This window comes from Lepisma saccharinum, chromosome 2 (genome assembly GCF_977018435.1).
Source record: "Lepisma saccharinum chromosome 2, izLepSacc3.1, whole genome shotgun sequence".
Classification (NCBI taxonomy): Eukaryota; Metazoa; Arthropoda; class Insecta; order Zygentoma; family Lepismatidae; genus Lepisma; species Lepisma saccharinum.
Window position 1 is genome coordinate 90,208,216 of NC_139230.1, and position 20,402 is coordinate 90,228,617.

Consider the following 20,402-nt stretch of genomic DNA (forward strand, 5'->3'; position numbering starts at 1 on the left):
GTTTGAGGTCAGCTAATTCGAACATACGACCCTAAGACAGCTACACACTGCCAAAAAAACTGCAGTGTCACAAAGTAATTACTGTATATATATTTTATTTTTGGTAATGGAATATTTTCCCCTTCAGCTTCTTATTTATGTTTGATTTGATTTATTTTACTTCGCTTTTCTTCCACTTTTGGCTAAACGCGACGATGAGGATGAGCAATGAAATGATGAAATTGATGAAGGGACACTCACAATGAACACCGAACGAACACAATGCCAAGGCGGTGTTTAAGCAAGCTGTGTTAACCACTCTACCACGGAGGCCGGAACTCTTTTTAGTTAGGAGAAATCGTTCCTTGACAGCGAACTAAGAACAGTTAATATGCGTCACGTCAGAGTTATAGTATTTTAAATTTCTAACAATCAATTGTGATTTATTCTTAACCATTTTTTGGCCTACATAAAAACTTCCACACAGTTAAGATCGTTTACACTAAGGACAACAGCGTTGAAGTCTATGCTTTAAGGAATGATTAAGCACACTATGATGACAGAAAATAATAATTCACATGACTATAGTGATGAATTACATCGGGTAAACATTAATTTTCGATCAGGAAGAGATATTGAAAAACGCAGGGACACAATGACCAATTGATTGGTTTATTTTACTTCGCTTTTCTTCTACTTTTGAGTAATCACTTAGATAAGGATGAAATTTGTGTTAAGACGAAATTTGTGAAAGGCAATCACAAACGTAGGACACAGCCCAAACTCTACAGACCATTATACTGGCCTTGTGTCTAAACGCCAGATCCTCGTTAGTCTACAAAATACACTCCATGGTCACAATGACGTAAGCATTCGTAGAATAAATTTGTATATCATTCTCCCCCCTCCCCCCCCCCCCCAAGAAACGTGAATTAAACTATTGCGCATTCTGTGATATGTTCATTACTTTTCAGGAACCACTCGCGGCCTTCAACTAGTTTATCCTGAAAAAAACTGCTGGTTAGGATCTTAACAGATACTTCAGGGACCCTAATACCACATCCCCTAAATGTGCCTTCATGGCACGTTGCTATACGGAACTTTACCTATCCTTTACTACTACTAACTACTCATGCCAGGAATTTTGATATTTTTTATACTTTTTTATTTGCCCATTGCTAACTTGGTTCATTCCCAGCCATACCAGCAATTAGTCGATCCAAATACGCCAAACCTAAAAAGAAACGGGTGTCGGCGTGCGCGCACACACACACACACACACAGAGGGGGGGGGGGGGTAGGAATACAAAATTCTTCCACAAACTGCCCAGATCATGCCTGACAAGACTCCAACAGAAAGCTTTCCGGAAACAAGTTTACGTGCGCATAGGGTAGTGATGGCCTTGTCTGCAACTGCCTTCCCCCACTTTCTTATCCAGTACAGGAGAGGAGTAATGAAGTGTTTCCAACTACCTTTCAATCTAACTAAGAGGAGGGAGATCTTTTTTTAAAGTTCGTCAGTGTACGCTCATCCATTGAAATTTGGGCCTATGCTTTAACATGGCTTTAGAACCCCCTTAAATGATAAACAACAAGGAATGCAAATATTATGCGTTTAATAATGCAATTAATAAACGTTCATGTAAAACTCGATTAAAAATACTATTGCAATAAAACTTCTTTAAAACATGCACATGATCATAAAAAGAACCTATATGCCACTATATCTGCCATTTGTACTTTACAAAAATCTAGATGCTTAAAATAGGTATTTGTTTTTAATCAAGGAAAAAATCAGTTATTTTTCTCATTGGGAAGGAACTCGATTATCTTTAAGATTGACGTAAGGTTAATTTATACAGCTTTTCAGATCGATCGCATAAGTTAAAGATGACGTAGGCTATCTTCACAAATAGATCACGTTCTTATCTTTTGCACGTGGATTAAAGATTTAATTGAACTTGCAATTATCGTGATTATGCATGTGCTTAATGCAAGTCAAAGTTACGTGAGTTTCAATGTAGCACCATTATTCACAAATTACGTTCAGTTGAGAAGAAATGAAGAGAAACGACTCTAAGCTTTTGAAATGTGGACATGGCGAAAAATGGAGCGTGTAAAATGGAGCAGACAAGGTAAGAAACGAAGCCGTACTGAAAAGAGTTGGTGAAAAAAGATCTATACTGGAGACCATCAAGAAGAGGAAAAGAAACTGGTTAGGGCACTGTCTAAGAAGAAACTGCCTGCTAAGAGATGCCTTGGAGGGAATGGTTGAAGGAAGAAAAGTCCGTGGAAGAAAGAGATATCAGCTTATGGATGATATTAAATTAACTGGGTCGTATGCTATTACGAAGCGTAAGGCAGAGAACAGGGAAAGCTGGAGATTGCAGTGAAAAACCTGCCAATTAGGCAGAAAACAATGAATGAATGAATGAATGAATAACAAGGTTCAAGTATCGCAGCACAAAGTAATAAATGTGGCTCACACGTTTTCACAAGAGTAACCATTCTTTCATTTGTTGCCATCACAATAGTACACATTTACATACCTTATCAAATCCATTGTGCAGATTTTTATAACAGAAGCACACACTTCAATATTCACATCAAATCCAGTCGTAAAACAATCTTATGATCGTTGTATTTAACTTGTTTTAGTTCGAAGTCGAAATGACGTACATCGGCATAGCGACTAATGTACGTTCGAAAATTCCTACAAGTGCCGAACAAAATCCATTTCTATCAAGAGTATAAATAACGATCCGCCGATTTAGTTACTTCCTTGTTACTGTACATAATACGCAGCAAACATATATATATAGTATGAATTCAAGGCAATATAAGTTTTATGCAAGTTAAAATTGAAAAACTTCATCGTAAAATAACCACGGTGACTGCACATGATTCACAAACTAAATACATTGCGACCGACAAGTAAAAGTTGCACGATGTTTAAAAATGAACAATCTGTGCGTTTCTTATACATATAAGTATATATTATCAGAGCGATGTTGAAGAAGAACTGCGGCGTAACTATCAATACAATGAATACGATCATAGCACCATCTGTCGGGAGATTTCAGAAACAAAAACAAAATTAACTTCCAGGGAATATTCTCGTGGAAACTTTTACCTGAGGTACAGCGCCTTGAATAACGTAGTGTGGAAAACGACCCAAGAAACTGGTTCCCCCAGACGGATGAGAAACATAGATGGCAGTGCGATCAATGTCGGCGCTAATTTTCTTATGAAAGTAATGCGGCTTTCTTAGTTTTTGGAATATATTATGTAGATTTGTTTGTCTTGAAAGGCGGTACGTGAATTGATGGAAACAGTTACATTTGTGGAGTGATTTGCAGTCACGAAATGACATTAATTTGGAAAGAAAAGTAAAATAAAATTAATAAATAAATAGCATGCGTAACACAAGATGAAACATCGCAAAGTGATTCCGGACGTCAGGTGTTGGATTGTGTACTACACTTTTATTTTTCTATGTTATTAGAATATAAATAGTATCCTGAGAGATATTTCATACCGAGGCGACAAACCACAAGTGTCGGTTGGAAGCGAGCAGTCCGTAATCAATGCAGCATTTCGAACCGTAGGGACACAAGCTCTGACTGCACCGTTTCCTCAAGGAGATTTCACACCAAAGCGACATGGGTCCTTCGGTCCAAGGCAACTTTCACACCGAAGCGACATATGTTGCTTGGAAACGAGCCAATCAAGAGCAACATTTCACATCGTAGCGGCATGACGAGTTATCACAGGCCAGCGTTCGGTTGGTGAAATCCTCAAGCGATAAGTGTCGCGTGCCCCTTATCGCTTTGGTGCCAAATCTCCCTAAAACAAGACACTCATTGCAACGCGCATGCGCGAACAACAAACCACGGCAACATGTCGCAAGCTATTGAGGAAGTGGCCCAGTTTGAGCGACGCACAAGCGACGGAGCGACACTGTGACTTATCGTGTTGTTGTAATGTGCGGTTTTTCGTGTCGCCTATCTGTTGTTCGCACAATTAGCAGCGAACGCTTGCCAATAGACTGAAGGCACCATGTCGCTTGTCACTTAGTTGGGAACTCCCCTTGTAGCACGTCGCTTCGGTCTCAGCACCCTTCCTTTAAGGAGCTTTCCGACCGAAGCAACGAGTAGCACGCGAATACGCCATATGAACGTGTCGTTTGCTGTTTGGACCCTCATGTGCAATGAATGCTATTTTACAGTCTGGAAGTGTGTGTCACTAGTGTGACAGTGTGAACATCCCATGTCGCTTGTCCCGTTGATTTGAATGTTGCCTCACACTCATGTCGATGGCACTAAGAAAGTTTTGTGGGGTTCCCCTTGTCGTTTCATGCAATCATCATTATCATCATCGCCGCGATTAGTTTAAAGCGGAAGAAAAGATACAGTAAATATCAAAAAATAGAAATGCTTCAGTGTGTATAGCTTTAAAAGAAATGATGATGGTGATGATAATAATGAACCTAATTCATACACAAAAATTTAGTTTCCAAGAGCATTCCACGCCTATTTTTTCTCCCGTATTATTAACGAAAGTATGACGATAACAGGACGTGGTCGACTGTCTAGAATGTTCGTTAATATCATCGCGACCACTGTACCAAATATCATAGCAATTATCACATTCATTGAAATGCTTCATGTAAAAGAATCAGACGTTGCAGCGAAAACTCCATTTACTTCCATTATAAGCAGACGAATACCAAGCAAAGGGTTCAACACCAGCGCCTCTAGCGGATCATTTTCGAGTGGAACCAGCCAGAGAGCGTAGAACTGTGCCGTTTTCCACACTACGTTATTCAAGGCGCTGTACCTGAGGGAAAAATTGAATTACGGGTATCGTGATGACGTAAATAGCGAAAATTTTAGCTATGTTTGCCATCACGTTACAGCGCCGCGGAAAAATCTTGGGGCGTCATGAAGGAGATGAAGTCTGGGAACCCCTGCTTTAAATGGTCAAAAATCAATCTCTTTGAAACATGGCGAAATGATGCTAGAAGGAAAAATACGAAACAGGAGGGAATGAAGGAATATCCCATGTCGCACACACAGGTTGGGCCAACGTTGGTAAATGGTCACAATTTTTTTGTGCCAACGAGTAGGTGGAATGGCCGATCCTAGGCCTGTCCTTTGACCTACTTTCTCACCTTAATGGATTTCTCTCGTAAGGCACGAGCAGTGTTGCCAACTCCTCACTCGAAAAATCACCAAGGTTTTTGTTTTTGGGTATAACCTAACCTACAATGAGAGAAAAATGGACAGAAAAAAAGCTCTGGCATTATTTTTTAAGCTATTTTTTATGCTAACTCGTTTTTTGACCTACATTTGAAATGACTTACGATATTTTCCTATAAGGCTGTCTCCTCTTACTGTAAGGCCCCCCCCCCAGTGTAATCTACTACAACCTGCTAATAGGTTTTTGCTCTCGGCGTAATCTGTTTTACGCACTAAACTAACCTACAATAAAAGAAAATTAGGCAGAAGAAAAGCTCTGGCATTATTTTTTAAGCTATTTTTTTACCTTCTGCAAATCTTGCTCTTATGCTACCTCGCTTTTTGACCTACATTTGAAATGACTTACGATATTTTCCTATAAGGCTGTCTCCTCTTACTGTAAGGTCCCTCAGTGTAATCTACCACGACCTTGCACTCTCAGCGTAATCTGCCACAATGTTTTGTTATTAAAACTCTCAGGTGTGATTTTCTACGATGTGTGTGTGTGATAATCAAAATTTTATTTTTTTGTTAAGGAAATCCCTGGCCCCCCAAAAAAGAAAATATCCCGCCAGGGGTGCGTGGTGCCCAACACAGTTCTAATGGCCACGGCTAACAAAGCCATGCCTTTGTAGAGTTTCATGGCGTTTTTTTTTTAAAGCCCCCCATGACTCCCTACAGAGGACCTCCGTGTGTAATGTGTGTGTTTTATGATTGAAGAGAAGAAAAATTTTTTGGTTAAGAATGGAATGTGTAAGAACTAAAAAAGTTTCCGTAGGGGGTGCAGCATCTGAAAGAAATAAAAAAATATCCTCAAAATAGTGTACATAATATGATAGAAAAATATAAAAAAAAATGTGAATGCAAAAAATTAGTGTGAATAATTGTTTTTTTAAAAAAAAATAATAGAAAAATATAAAAAAAAATGTGAATTCAAAAATAAGTGTGAATAATTGTTTTTTTTTAAAAAAAAAAAGTGGTGCAAGAAATAATACGTACTTTTTTGATGCGGAAGTCTAATGGTGCGAGCAGATTTCTTCCTCGTCATGGCATCCCCATTCTCGGGTGTGGATGTTGCAGTCCAGCAACCTCAATTTGGTGTCGTGGGGATCAAGCGCCACTTTGTTGATTGTGGATGTACGCAATTGGTCGATGGTGCTCGTGATCCGATGTTCGGTCATGCGTTTGATTTTTTTGTCGAACAAGCACGACTTGTAATCTTCTACGGTTAGTTTGTTTGTGCTCGAACGCCCCACCCCTTTTGCTTTTTTTATTTCGGTCTCATCCTGAATTTTGATGGCATACATTTTCGCTCGAAGACCCGCAAACTCTGTGATGATGCGGCCGTTGACTTCATCCTTCATCTTCCCGATCGTCATTTTCTGTCTGTCGTCGAAGAGAGCGTGATCTTTTGGATAGTTCGAGAAGTCGAAATGCTGGCTCATGTTTTTCAGATCTTTGTATAGATCATCGGTGTGGATGTTGTACACGAAGCTGTCCGTGTCGGTGTACGCCACCTCGATCGCCTCTCCATAGCGTGGTTTCATAATGTCGTAGTGAAACTTGTACATGGCCAGCTTCGACAACTCGAGGATCGCGACTCCCGCGGCGATTGGTTTGTTGAATGTTATGAGGTGGGGAGCACGTTCGATCAATACCAACGTGTCGCTCAGTATCGTGAAGTTTTTGTACGTGGGCTGAGCGACGCGCTTGTTTATTTTCTTCGGGTCGGAGACCAAGTTGATATTTATTTTTTTCCTCGCATCTTCCATGCTCTTGCCGTAGATGCTGTTGTTCATCAATTTGTATAGGTCTTTGTCTGCTGAAGAAGAAGCTGATGCTCGACGTTGAGTGTTGCCGTCGATATAGGGTGCTAGCCACCTAGTCTGTCTAAACTTCAATCCCGAGTGCATGCGCTTCAAAACCAATCCATGCCGGAGGTAGAATTGTAGGAGACGATAATGCACCACGTAATTCTCTTTGCTCTTGAAGGTGAGCATCAGCTTCTTCTCCGGAGCCGATTCCATCACAGGTGCCATCGCAAATCCATGGTGTTTTCGATGAAGCGATGCAGGATATTCCAAATCTACTTTCAGAAAACATCCATTTTCATGATCTTCGCTCCATTCCAAACAATCTTGAAGTTCCTGCTCGCTCATCCATTCGTATTCTCCGATGGGCAGAGGCTCGGACATGGCATAACCATACAGGTTGTTCATGTCCCAGTATGCCAAGAAGTTTGTCGGTTTTTTTGCATCAAAATCAGCGACATATGGATTGTTGGCTTTGACGTATCGAAGGGGACACTGGACGATTCCACCACGTTTTGCCTCTTCGACAAACAAAAGTTGATTGACGTCTTTGATGAGTTCTATCTCCACCTTCGTGGATTTTAACATCGCCTGCCAAGAATAACCCGGTGTGGTGTAGCTGAAAGCGGGGTCCAAACCATATGCTGCCATTCCTCTCGAGCGATGGAGATGAAAACGGTCGCTCAATAGCGTAACATCCAGTTTCAGATACAGATCGTGATAGTCGCCCATGGTTTGACAAGAGAATGTAGACCAGACGAGCTGAGCATGATGGTAGTCCTCTTCGGTGCAACAGGTGTTGCTAAGACGACTGTAGAATGCTTTTCTCGGTGGTAACGATGTTTCTGAGAATTTGGAAGCATCCGTCATGTATTCGTATGGGTAAACACCCTTGCGTCTCAACAGTGCTAAATGTTGGTCGCCGAAACATTTCCTGGTGGCGACCAAATCATCGTCGGTGAGTTGAGACGCGAGTGTCGCCAAACTCGAAGACAGAAAGTTGTAGGAGTCCAAGAAGCGAATTTCTACGTGATGGCCATTTCCAACGTCCACCCTCTTGGTGAATGAAATGAATTTCTCGTTGGTGCGAGCTATGACGCTAATGGGTTGAGCGTCGCATCCCATCTCCTTTATGAAGATTTTGGCGTCGTAGCCCTCCAAATTGTGAATGAATACAGGAATAAAATTTGGTTTTTTGATTTGAAGATTACAGTTGTTACACACGGCGGCCACATATTTTCCCGTGTGATGATTGTGGTGGCGAACTTTGACATTTTCGAGGGTGAAGTTACTTTCGCACACACCACACTGAGAGGCATGGTCGTATGCTTCCTTCTCTTCCTGGGTGAGAGGCTCCATTGCTTTGTCTTCTCTTAGTAGAGGAGCGAATTGTATGGCCATCTGTTTCAAGGTTTGAACGAATTTTTGTGGAGCATCATTACCAGGATGTAAAATAGCATTGCCTGTGTTGTTGACCATCAATCCAAAAGCGCAGGCTTCGTGATGTAGAATTTCGGTGGTGCTCGATACGCTGGGATTCGGTTCGCATGTGGCGAGTGGAAGTTGGAAACTTTCAAAGTCGGCGCATATCACCAAGGGATGCCAGAGTAACGCCTTGTAGTTGGAAAATGTCATGTCTTGAGAAGGCATTTTGATAGCCGCGGCCGGATGTTTACTACACATTTCATGATGATCTTGGAGTTCTTCATCGGCATTCTTTTTTCCTCGACCGTAGAATATACTCAGACATCTGTCGCATACTTGAATTTTATGTTGATGTGTGGTAATTTGACTTCCTGTTAATTTTGGAAGATTCTGAATTAGACAGTAATGATAATTATCATTATTTTCGATGAGCAGTAATCTGATGACGCGATTACTTTTAATGTTGCTGTGTCTGAGAACGTAGATGGCGTTGTTTTTGTCTAATCCGAAGATGTGTACTGCTATACTTTCGTTTTTATCTGTTTTGTACTGTGCCTCAAATTTACTAATGTCTCGTAGATTTACAGGGTAATTAATGCCAGCCATAGGTTTTTCAAATTCTGAGAGATATTCTGGCTTGTTGTAGTGGTATAAACGATGTTTGTGATCATTGACTGGGTGATGATCGGCAATGATGCACCACAAAAAGCATCTGTTATCCTCATTTTGTATGTTGATTATGGCTTTCTTAGCGGCTATTTCACGAGGCAAATTGATGTAGCTGGATGCTCCCATCGGGTTGTATCGTGCCACCTTCAAAGTTAAAGTGTGAGGCGAACCGCAAAGTGTCCAACCCGATCCACGTTTTTGGAAAGTCTCGTGCTTGTTCAACAAAGCGTCAAACATCTGGTTGCAAATTGCATCCACCTCATCGACGTCGGCGGCGTGGAGGCTCTTTACACCAGTGTAATGATGGAAAGTTTCTCGCTCTTTTTTCATGTTTTCGTAAATGACGGAAACGATGAGGTGGATTTTCAACGAGCATTGCAACAAAACTTCGGTGATAGACGAAATTAACTTACTTTTGACCGAGCGAAAAAAGTTGTTTAGATCAGATGTTTCTTCAGATCGGAAAGTCTCCTCGGTTAAAATATTTTTAATATTTTCGCCGGCACTTTTCTGCTTCTTTCGTGGCGCTTGATCGTCAACATCGAGCTCTCTTTTACTTGATTCTTCGCCATGCATATTCTTCCGATGTCTTCTCAAGTTAGAAATGGATATATATTTCCCACATTGGTCGCATGCACGTTTCGCTTCCTTCTTCTCCATTTTTGTGCTAAGAAAAAAAAGATGAAGTTACTAAATTGCACACATTTTTTTGTGGTGTTATTTATATTACATACGACCTCAATTTTTTCTTAAATAACCAACATGAATCTTTTTGGTTTCCGAAAGCAAACAATGGAGACTGTACACCGCACGACGACAGATCATGAATTTCTACCTTCCGCGTTAACTAAACTCAACGGTCTGTTGATTATTCACCTCAACAGCATTTGGACGAAATTGGATGAGGACGTGGGCAAGATGTTTTATGTTTTTAATAACAATTTACATTTCTACGAAATTCCGATCGACGGGAAACTTCGGATCACCGTGAATCCGGAGAACGTAGGCGAAATCAAAATATCTACCGGCAAGAACATTTTTCGAATCAAGCACGACAAGATGCTTTCTAACATTACGTACGATGTGTCTGCCGGAGATTACCTGTACGTGGAACTCCTCGGAGATTACGACAAACTCATTCCTCTTTTTGTAGAATTACGAATCGTCTATCCTATTATAAATAACCGTTAACCAAAAATGCCTAACGACATTTTCGGCAACACCAAGCGTGTAGACCATGCAGAAGAGATTCTCATGTTGGACATTCGAGTTAAGAAGTTGAGGACCGATTTGATCGCTTTGCAGGAGACCTTAAACAAAAGTTTAGAGTCGGAAATCGCTACGCTCCAAACGCAATGTCTCGACCCCATTCTGAAAATCGATTCCGAACTAAAAACACTCATAAAAAATTATGTCGACGTACCTTCTTACGACAGCGTTCAAAATATACAGTTGAGCGTGGATTCGCTTCAAAATGATTTGGCCAAATTACAGCAATTTCAATCGAAAAATGAAGATTTGGAAAAATTGAAACTCGAAATCGAAGAACGAACTTCCGCAATCGAAAAGAATTTCTCTGAACTTCAAACCGTCGTGAACGATATTGATGTAGAACGCTTGCACGTTGTTGTTTCCAAATTACAAGAAGAATTCACCAGCACGTTGGAAGAAATTAAATCCAAGTTGCAGACTTTGGAAGATACCATGACGAACCTACCATCGTCGGACGAACTGCAGGTCATCGGTAAAAGCGTCGCGAACATAAAAATTCAATTGGAGGCGTATCGAGATTTCGAACACATTCAAACCACCATCGCTACGCTTCAGGCGTCTCTGGAATTGATCAACGAAGAAATTAAAAATATTCACGCTGAAGCGAGAGCGTTGACGAGCATTCAAGACACGTTGAGCACGGTTCAGCAGAAGATCGAATATTTAGAAAATTTGAACGTCGAAACGAATCTCGCTCATTTTCATCACGTACTGGACAACATACAGGCTGACTTGGAATCGTTACGGACGAGCGTGCCTTCGAGTGAAGATTTGGAAAAATTGAAAACGGCGGTGACGGCACTATCCGATTCGAGCGACATCAAAAGTTCGTTGAGCGATCTCGAGAGTAGGGTGGCCAATCTCCCCACCTCCAAAGAATTGCACGCTTTGAAAAGAAACATATCTCGAATGCTGAAACAACTGGAAACGGAAACGGGGAACGTGGAACAGATTCGAGACGAAATCAGTTCGCTGGTGTCGACGCTGCCCACTTCGCAGAGCGTAGCCGACCTTCACACGCAGTTTACAGAGATGCGAAGCATCGTGAACGATCTTACCGAGAAGAGCTCGAAATTGAATCAAGTCGAGAACCTTCAGAACATCGTCGTCAACATCAGAGATCAAGTTGGAGTGCTGGAATCCACGCAGGAATCGACGCTGACCTCTTTCGGTGCCAAGTTGCAAGAACTCAACGAAAACTACAAGCAGTTGAACGTGGAAGTGAAAATCAAACCATCGTTTTCTGCCGTAACGGATACCATAGTCGAGCATTTGCTGCCCATCGAAAATAAACTCGGACAAGTTCACAGTAATCTGCTCGGCGTCGACACTAAATTCGCTAAACTGCATTCTCTGCAAGCCATCGAAATCAACAGCGTACCCAATCAACAGAGAATCTCCACGTTCGTCGAAGGTAACAAACTGTACATGTTACATCCTTATCATCCGTACTACAAGTTTCTCCTCGATGGCACGATTCAGATAAACGAATTTTCGTACTGGTCTCACGGTAGAAAAGCTAGCGTTCCCACCATGACTTTGATATCGAATCGTGGTGTCCAGAAAGCAGGAAATATTCCTCTGGCACGTTGGAACGAAACGCGCAACATATATGAAATACACGAAGACGAAGATCTCACTGTTTTCGACGTGAGTGCCGGCGATAAGCTGATCATTCAAAACACGAGCGAAGTGCCACCATCTTTGAATCCCATCACGCTTGTGCTTCTCTTGAAACGTAATCTCTAAACAAAAAAATGTCTAGGCAAGCCATCGTCGAAGAATTGCATAAACCTGCACGCCGCAACTACGAACGTTTGGCTGTGGTAACCAAGGGCATCGACGACCTCTGGCAAAGTGACCTCGTGGAGATGAGCAGCGGCAATTTGAAAAACGTACATAAATTGAACAAGGGCAACAAGTATCTTCTCACCGTCATAGACACGTTTTCGAAATTCGCATGGGCTCTACCTTTGAAGGCGAAAACGGGAACATGCGTCACGGAAGCATTCAAATTAATTTTTCGCGAAAGCGGCGGCAGACGACCACGGTTTCTGCAAACGGACAAGGGGAAGGAATTTTACAACGCCGTATTCCAAAAGTTTATTCAAAAACATGAGATTCGACATTATTCGACTTTCAGTCACATCAAAGCCGGCATCGTGGAAAGATTCAATCGCACTCTGAAAACACACATGTGGAAACGATTCACGCTTCGGGGAAATTACAAATGGGTCGACATCCTGCCGGAACTCGTCGACACCTATAATGATACGGTACACAGAACGATAGGCATGAAGCCAGCTGACGTTACGAAATCTGACGAGCAGCGTTTAATTTCTACCGTTTACTGTCCAAAGTACACACCCGCGACAAAAAAAGCTAAATACAAAATTGGAGACCGGGTGAGGATCAGCAAATTCAAACGCACCTTCGAGAAGGGATTCACAAAAAATTGGAGCACGGAACTTTTTACCGTGGTTCGAGTTCTACCCGGAAACCGACACACGTATATAATAAAAGATAGTAGCGGCGAGATTTTGAAAGGAAGATTTTACGAAGAGGAACTCTCTAAAACGAAACACCCCGACACGTACCTCATCGAGAAAATATTGCGTAGGAAAGGTGACAAACTGTTTGTCAAATGGCTGGGACTTCCGGAAAAGAGTTGGATCGACGCGAACGAAGTGATCTTGTGAGTACGTGGAACGTGGTGAAGCGTCTACCGGATCCGAAAAGTCAAACGAGAAAAAAGAACGGCAAGTTGCTTCCCGACAGCATCCGCTGTCTGATCGTAGGTCCTTCGGGGTGTGGGAAAACGACACTGCTCGTGGACAATTTTCTCCTCGCACCGAATTGGTTAGATTGGAAGAACAGGCACCTGTACGTGTTCTCGAAAAGTTTGGAGCAATCCAAATACCAGCAACTGATGAAACTGTACGATGGTCTGGACATTGCAACGTTCGCCTCGGAAATAAAACCACTCGACGATTGTCGTGAAAATTCAGTCGTTGTGTTCGACGACGCCATCCTGGAAAATCAAAATGAAATTCGCAACTTTTTCACGCAAGGTCGTCACAAAGGAATGGATTGTTTTTACCTAGCTCAAACGTTTTCCAAAATTCCAAAACAGTTAGTGCGCGACAACGCTAATTTCATATGTTTGTTTCGTCAAGATCACACCAACCTCAAGCACGCGTACGATGACTACGTAGGCGGAGACATGAACTACAATCAATTTTCGGAAGGCTGCTGCTCTACTTGCTGGAACGGTGACGATTTCGGATTCGCGACGATCGACATGACGAGGAAACCCAACGACGGAAAATACAGAAACAAAATCAACGACTTTCTAAACGTTGCAACGTTGTGAGAAACGATGTATATAAATAAACGTTATGACGAAACGAAAAATCGAGGACGAAAATCTCAAGCTTCGCGATTACCTCGCGAAACGCTTCAAAGGTTGGAAATCCGAGAATCGCGGATTCTACGAAGAGAAGAAACGTCAGGATCAACCTGTGATCGATGCCATCAGCAGTCTAGGTAAAGAAATTAAAAGTGTCACGGAACAAAATAAAAATTTGATTAATGAACTCGTACCGCTCGCAGCTAAAAGTTACGCCGTACCCACACCTATTTCGAGCATTCCTTCGACGCCGTTCGAACTGAAGGATGCACCGGCGCGACGTCGAGCTATTGGTAGCACGTCGTCGTCTTCGGATAAAATCGAGTTGGGACTTTTGGCACGAGACTACCTGAGCACGGGGAAATTCGACAAGGATGAAGTGTTCGGATTGTATCCCAGCATGGAAACCAACGAAGGCGGTGGTGTGGTGTGGAAGATTGGGAAATCGAAGGTGACCTTCGAAGGCAACGACATTAAAGTCAATTTAGGTGACAAGGATAGTTGGAACAGGTATCCGGGTACGGTGGGACTGTGGGAACTCGTTGCCAAAAAGCAGCCGAAAGATTACACCGACGAAGATTACCAAAGTTACAAGGAAATTTTGATCATGACGGATGCCTTGTACCAGAACAACGACGCCTCGCAGAATAGGGTGAAATCGAGCAGCGGCGAGAAGTACAGGAATCTCATCAAACCGATTTGGAACCAGGTCAAAACAGGCAGCGGTGTCAAACGTTACAACACGTTACCCAAAGAATTTGTTTGGGTGGACGACGTGAGGAAGCTCGTGGACCGATTGTTGGTAATAGCCGGCGAAGAGAATGCAGGCAACCGTAATTTCTACAACGAGAAGGTTGGCATCGTGGACATGATCAGCACGAAACTTTCCAACTTCATCGTGAACGACGACAAGGGCATAGGTTACCTGATCAAAATCATCAACACGCTACCTCCGAAATTTTGGAACGTGGCCGAAGGAAAAGGACTCGTGAACGACATCATCAACAAGTTACCTTTCGAGATGCATCTACCTGGCTACCAGTACTGCGGACCGGGTACCAAACTCGAGAAAAGATTGGAGAGAGGAGACAAGGGTGTGAATCTGTTGGACGCGGCGTGCAAAGATCACGACATCGCTTACAACACCACGCAGACGGATCTGGACGCACGTCACGAAGCAGACAGAAAATTGGAACATGCAGCTTTCGAAAGGTTCGTAAGCAGAGACGCATCGCTGGGTGAACGGGTCGCCGCACTGGGTACCACCATCGCCATGAACACGAAACAAAAATTGGGGTGGGGTATATAAATAACATACAGTAAAAAAAAACAACATGGCTTGCATAACTGATTTGCCGCACGAACTACTATCTAAAATATTCAAAAAAGGTAGTTAACAGAGATGTTAATAAACTTGTGATCATAGCTAGAACGACGCCGGCATTTCGCATGGAATGCGAAATAGTTCTCAAGGACCATCTTCGGGAGATCAGCGGTCTGAGGTGCGGTGATCTCGACACTCTTCTGTCGGCTGCAGGGGAGAAATTGAACGAAAGGTTGGACGAACTGCACGAGGCGAGGCAGGGAAGAAGACGGTATACTGATGATTGGCGTAAGTCCAAACAGGAAACTGAAGAAATCATCACGCAAATCATCGCGTTCTCCGAAGCACGAACTTTCTTCCTCTGTTAAAAAAATCTTCGATACAAATCGTGAAAAAATATATATAAATAACAGGCATCGTGAAAAAAATAATCTTCGGTATAAATAACACACATCGTGAAAAAAAAAATTAAATTTCTCTAACACACACACTGAAAATTTCTCTTCTTCGATATGACAACTGAAAAAATGAGTGACCTCCAAGCATTAAAACAAATGCTAAATTTGTCAGTCGAGTATGTAAAAATTCGGGAATTGGAAGTCGACAAATCTTACACGATAACTTCCCGTTCAATTGTTTCTACCCAGTATGGCCCCAAGGTACGCCTGTTGCTCAACGCACAATACAGTCTATTTTTACCAGATCGATACGCTAACATGTTATCGGACGAGAAGCTATCTATTTTAATCGAGAACAAAACTCGAATCGTGTACAGGGGGCAAAGGAACTTCTTGGCAAGAAAACGAAGCACGTAATAGAATTTGTGTAGCGACTGCGAGGCCGTGAAAAAAAAATCTCAGAACATTTATATATAAATAACATACCGTAAAAAAACTACACGAGAAAAAATCTCGGAATATATATATAAATAACATACCGCGAAAATAACACATAGAGCATCAACATGAAGCCCAAGGGTGTCGTGTACCAGATACCATACTCCAATCTTAAAAATCTAGGTGCCCTCGATGGGTTACTCACCAAGAAACAACGCGAGAAGAAACGTTCTTGCTTGTCGAAAGGACACGGAATGAAATTGCTGCTCAGCACACCTCAATTGAAAAGATTGCAGCGTTCGCGGAAACAGCAAAAGGTCGGAGGTTTCATATTCAGCATCCCGGCCATCCTAGCAGCATTGGGGGCCGTTGGAAGTTTGGCCGGCGGAAGTGCCGCCATCGCGAAAACCGTCATCGACTCGAAGAAGAACAAAGCAGAATTGGAAGAACAGAAACGTCACAACCTGGTCATGGAGAAAAAAGGAGGCAAGGGCGTGATGAAAAAATTTAAAAAAAAGAAACAGAAGCACTCACCAATTGAGACATTGAATCTCTGATCGAACCGTTACAAATCAAATACTTCAGAGGAGTTTTCATGTCCGACTCGCTACCTTCAAGCGTTAAAAGAAGAGAATGCGGAGTAGTCAACTTGGACGGTCAAGAAAATCCAGGCACGCATTGGATATGTTACCACAAAAATGACAATGATAAAACATTGGTTTTCGATTCTTTCGGAGGTGTTCCACCTACAAATTTAATTTATTATCTGAAGACGAACAAAACCTCTATATACTACAACGACGAACGCATTCAAAATTTCGAAGACGTGAACTGTGGCCATCTCTGCCTCTCCATGCTCGCGTTTCTCTCTAAAATAAATAACCCTACGATCGAGGATTTCCAGAAAGCATTGTGGAACCTCAAACAGCATCACTAGGATGGGCGTGTTCCATCTCACGAGCGAATCTTCAATCTTGAAACTCACGCTGCATGACGACATCGTCTATCCTAAATCCGTGGCTCTGCGTGCATTCTACAGCATGTACCTCATACCTAACGTCACGCAGCAGAACAACAAAATTAGCGTCGGAAGCGAACACATCGTTGTCACGCCAGGACAATACAATCTTTCCACTTTGCAAGCTCAATTACCCAAAGGCACATACCTTTCTCAAAATTTAGTCACGCACAGAGTGGAAATCCTATCCGCAACGGAGACCGTGGACCTAGGCACCATAGGAGAACTTTTAGGTTTCGAGAACGACACCAAACTCGAAGCTGGCATTAAGCACGTAGCAACCAACATTCCTAAATTCTTGGCCATAGAGACTCTGAACGTACACTGCAACGTGGCGGAAGGAATGATCACGAAATCCTCGGACGGATTATTAGGAAGTCACAAGCAGACGGGAATCATAGCCACTTTCAAACCAAGTTCCGAGTTCATGGAACCGATCATCTACACGCCCTCTTCGCCGATCTATTTTCCAGTATGTCGCAACCGCATAGACGACATAGAGTTGCTGGTGACGAACGAAAAAGGAGAGGTGGTGGATTTCGCAGGTGCAACGACCACTGCCATCGTGGAGATCAATGTATAATAAATAACACACATAGTGAAAAAAAAATGGAGCAAATCGAAAGTTACGAATTGCAATCTTTCCCCCCCAACCGTCGCACGTTCGCCAATCTCAACGAGGCCAACAGGGAGATCGAATACGACGTGGACGTAGGCGACGGGTTCATTCATCCTCACAGAGCGGACCTCTACCTTCAATTCGACGTGGTGAAGAAGGAAAGCGGAGACGCGTTTCCCGCAGCAGCAAACTTGATACTCGTGGACAACTTCGTGCCTCACCTGTTCTCGCAGGTGGAGGTGAGAAAACACAACACCGTCATCGATAGAATAGATTATCCAGGCATCACGTCGACGGCAGTGGGAACGTTGAAATTATCCAAAACGGACGCAGCGTACTACCAGGCCGGGGGATTCGAAGCCGGGACCAAAATATCGACGAGAAGTCACACTGTGCATTTTCCCATGCGTCTGCTGCCTGGTTTCTTCTCGGACTACAAGGAGATCATGTGGAAGGGAGGACTGAGGATCACGTTTCGAAGAGCGGCCAACGACAACAACGCACTGATGCGATACACCAACTTGAACGCCGACGGCATGCCGATAGCCGACACATTACCCGAAGCAGCGAAATGCGTCATCCGGAGCATGGAATTGAGAATGCCGGTGGTGGAATACGAGACAAACTACGCCCTCAAGTACAAAGCGGAGATCTTGAAAAGTCCGCAGGTGTCGATTCACTTTCACGGTTACCAGTGCGTGCAGAAGGTGGCGGCGGGAAGTCACATGGAATTCGACGTGACGACGCAGTTCAACAACATACAGTTCGACATGCCAGATTTCGTCGTGGTGCTCTTTCAGACGGGGCGCGATAACAATCAGGAAAAAGATTCCAGTAAATTCGACGACTGCAAGATCAAGAACGTTTATCTCAAGAATGGACGCAACGAAGTGTTCCCGCGCGAGAATTACAACCTGGACATAACCAAAGATGATTACCTCAAACTTTACAAAGCTTACACAGCTTACAAACGCGTGACCGAGGGAAGTGTGGACATGTACTACACCCCCAGCGAATTCAAAATCCGCAGGCCGATGTTCGTCATCAACACCACAAAAAGAAAACAGGTGGTGGTCAACGATCGAACCAACATCAAGATCGTCTGCGAGTTCCACGACGCGCTGCCTGCCGATACTCTGTGCAGCGTCATCCTGATTGCAGAGAAGTCCTTCGCGTATGACGTGAAAAACGAGAGGGTCACAGAGGAGTTTTAAAAAATATCGCCAACAAGCAAGAATCGCTTTTCTACATTCCCAATTACATAATTTTTTAATCTAAAAACACATCCAAAGCACTCCAATAGGATGCAGAGTGTTTTTTAGGATCAAATCAAATTTCTTAAACAAATTGAGGGGGGGGCTTGCTTGTAGTTGAGTAGTTATCATCAAAACCTATCCAACAAACCCACAATCATCATCCTAGCTCAATTAGGAGCCGAGAAAATCAATGTCTTAGAAAACGTCTTAAGATAATTGTCTTAAGAAAATTTTCTTGACAGACCGGAAGTAACATCTTGACAGACCGGAAGTCGACTTTCTTAAAGATTAAGATATTTGTCTTAAGACGTTTTCCAAGACGTTGATTTTCTCGGCTCCTATGGGGTCTAGAACCATGTAACTTTGATCTATGTATATACCAGTACTTGCCCAACCCTGTGGCCGAGTGGTTAGAACATCGCGCTGCGACGCCAAGGGTCCCGGGTTCGAATCCCGGTCGAGCATGGTTGTTTGTGAATATCTATTCATCCATTTCATCACTCATCCCCAATCTTCGCAAATTAGCCAAAAGGTACAAAACGCGAAGTAAAATAAACTAAATCAATAAATCAATTAATATACCAGTACTTTTCCTGCATGTTCACTCACCTTACAACCCACCCGATCAAAAAATAAAATTTACCCCCTGCGCGCATGCGCACATGTATAAATTTAAATATAAGCTCGATATTGAAACAAAATATTATTCCTGCAATTATTTGCAATCTTGGCCAGAGAGAGAAGAGGAGAAAAATAATATTTTGGACTGTAAGTCTAGGTCACCCGAACCGGACAACATTTGAGTTGGTATTTTTTTTTTTAAGTCCACTTTATGTGCAATAAAGCTAATCGGGACTAGACCTACAGAGTTTTAAAGTGTTATCCGAACCACTTGTGCCTCCAGCGAGTATCGAACCCTTGAATACAAACCTACCTACCACTGCGCCATGGAGGAGGCCCCCCCAGACGACATATTTGCACTACAACAAGCAAAAATAAATTCATATCTGTGCATATGGGAAGTCCAATACATAGTTGGTAATGTGTGATGTGATCAGCACTAAACATTTAATTTTTATGTATGTCCGTGTTTACCCCGACCCTGTGGCCGACTGGTTAGCACATCGCACTGCAACGCCAAGAGTCCCCCGGGTTCAAATCCCGGTCGGGCTTGGTTGTTTGTGAATGTCTATTCATCCATTTCATCACTCATCCCCAATCTTCGCAAATTAGCCAAAAAATACAAAACGCAAAGTAAAATAAACTAAATCAATAAATCAATCATTAAGTTCCGTGTGTTGCAATCATGAAATTAAATTTTAATTAATTTTTTTCCTATCCATCTCTCTCTCTCTCAAATCTATATAGCCTGTTCATATTTGGCATGTCGGCCATTTTGTTTACGTGGTAAAAAAAATCTCAAGCCATTTTTTTGCGAATGCTCATTCTGTAGCCATAAGTATAATTGGATATAGTTGTCAGATTTTATTTAATTTGAGGTTTAATATCAATAAGCGTGCATAAAAACTAAATATTTTAAATAA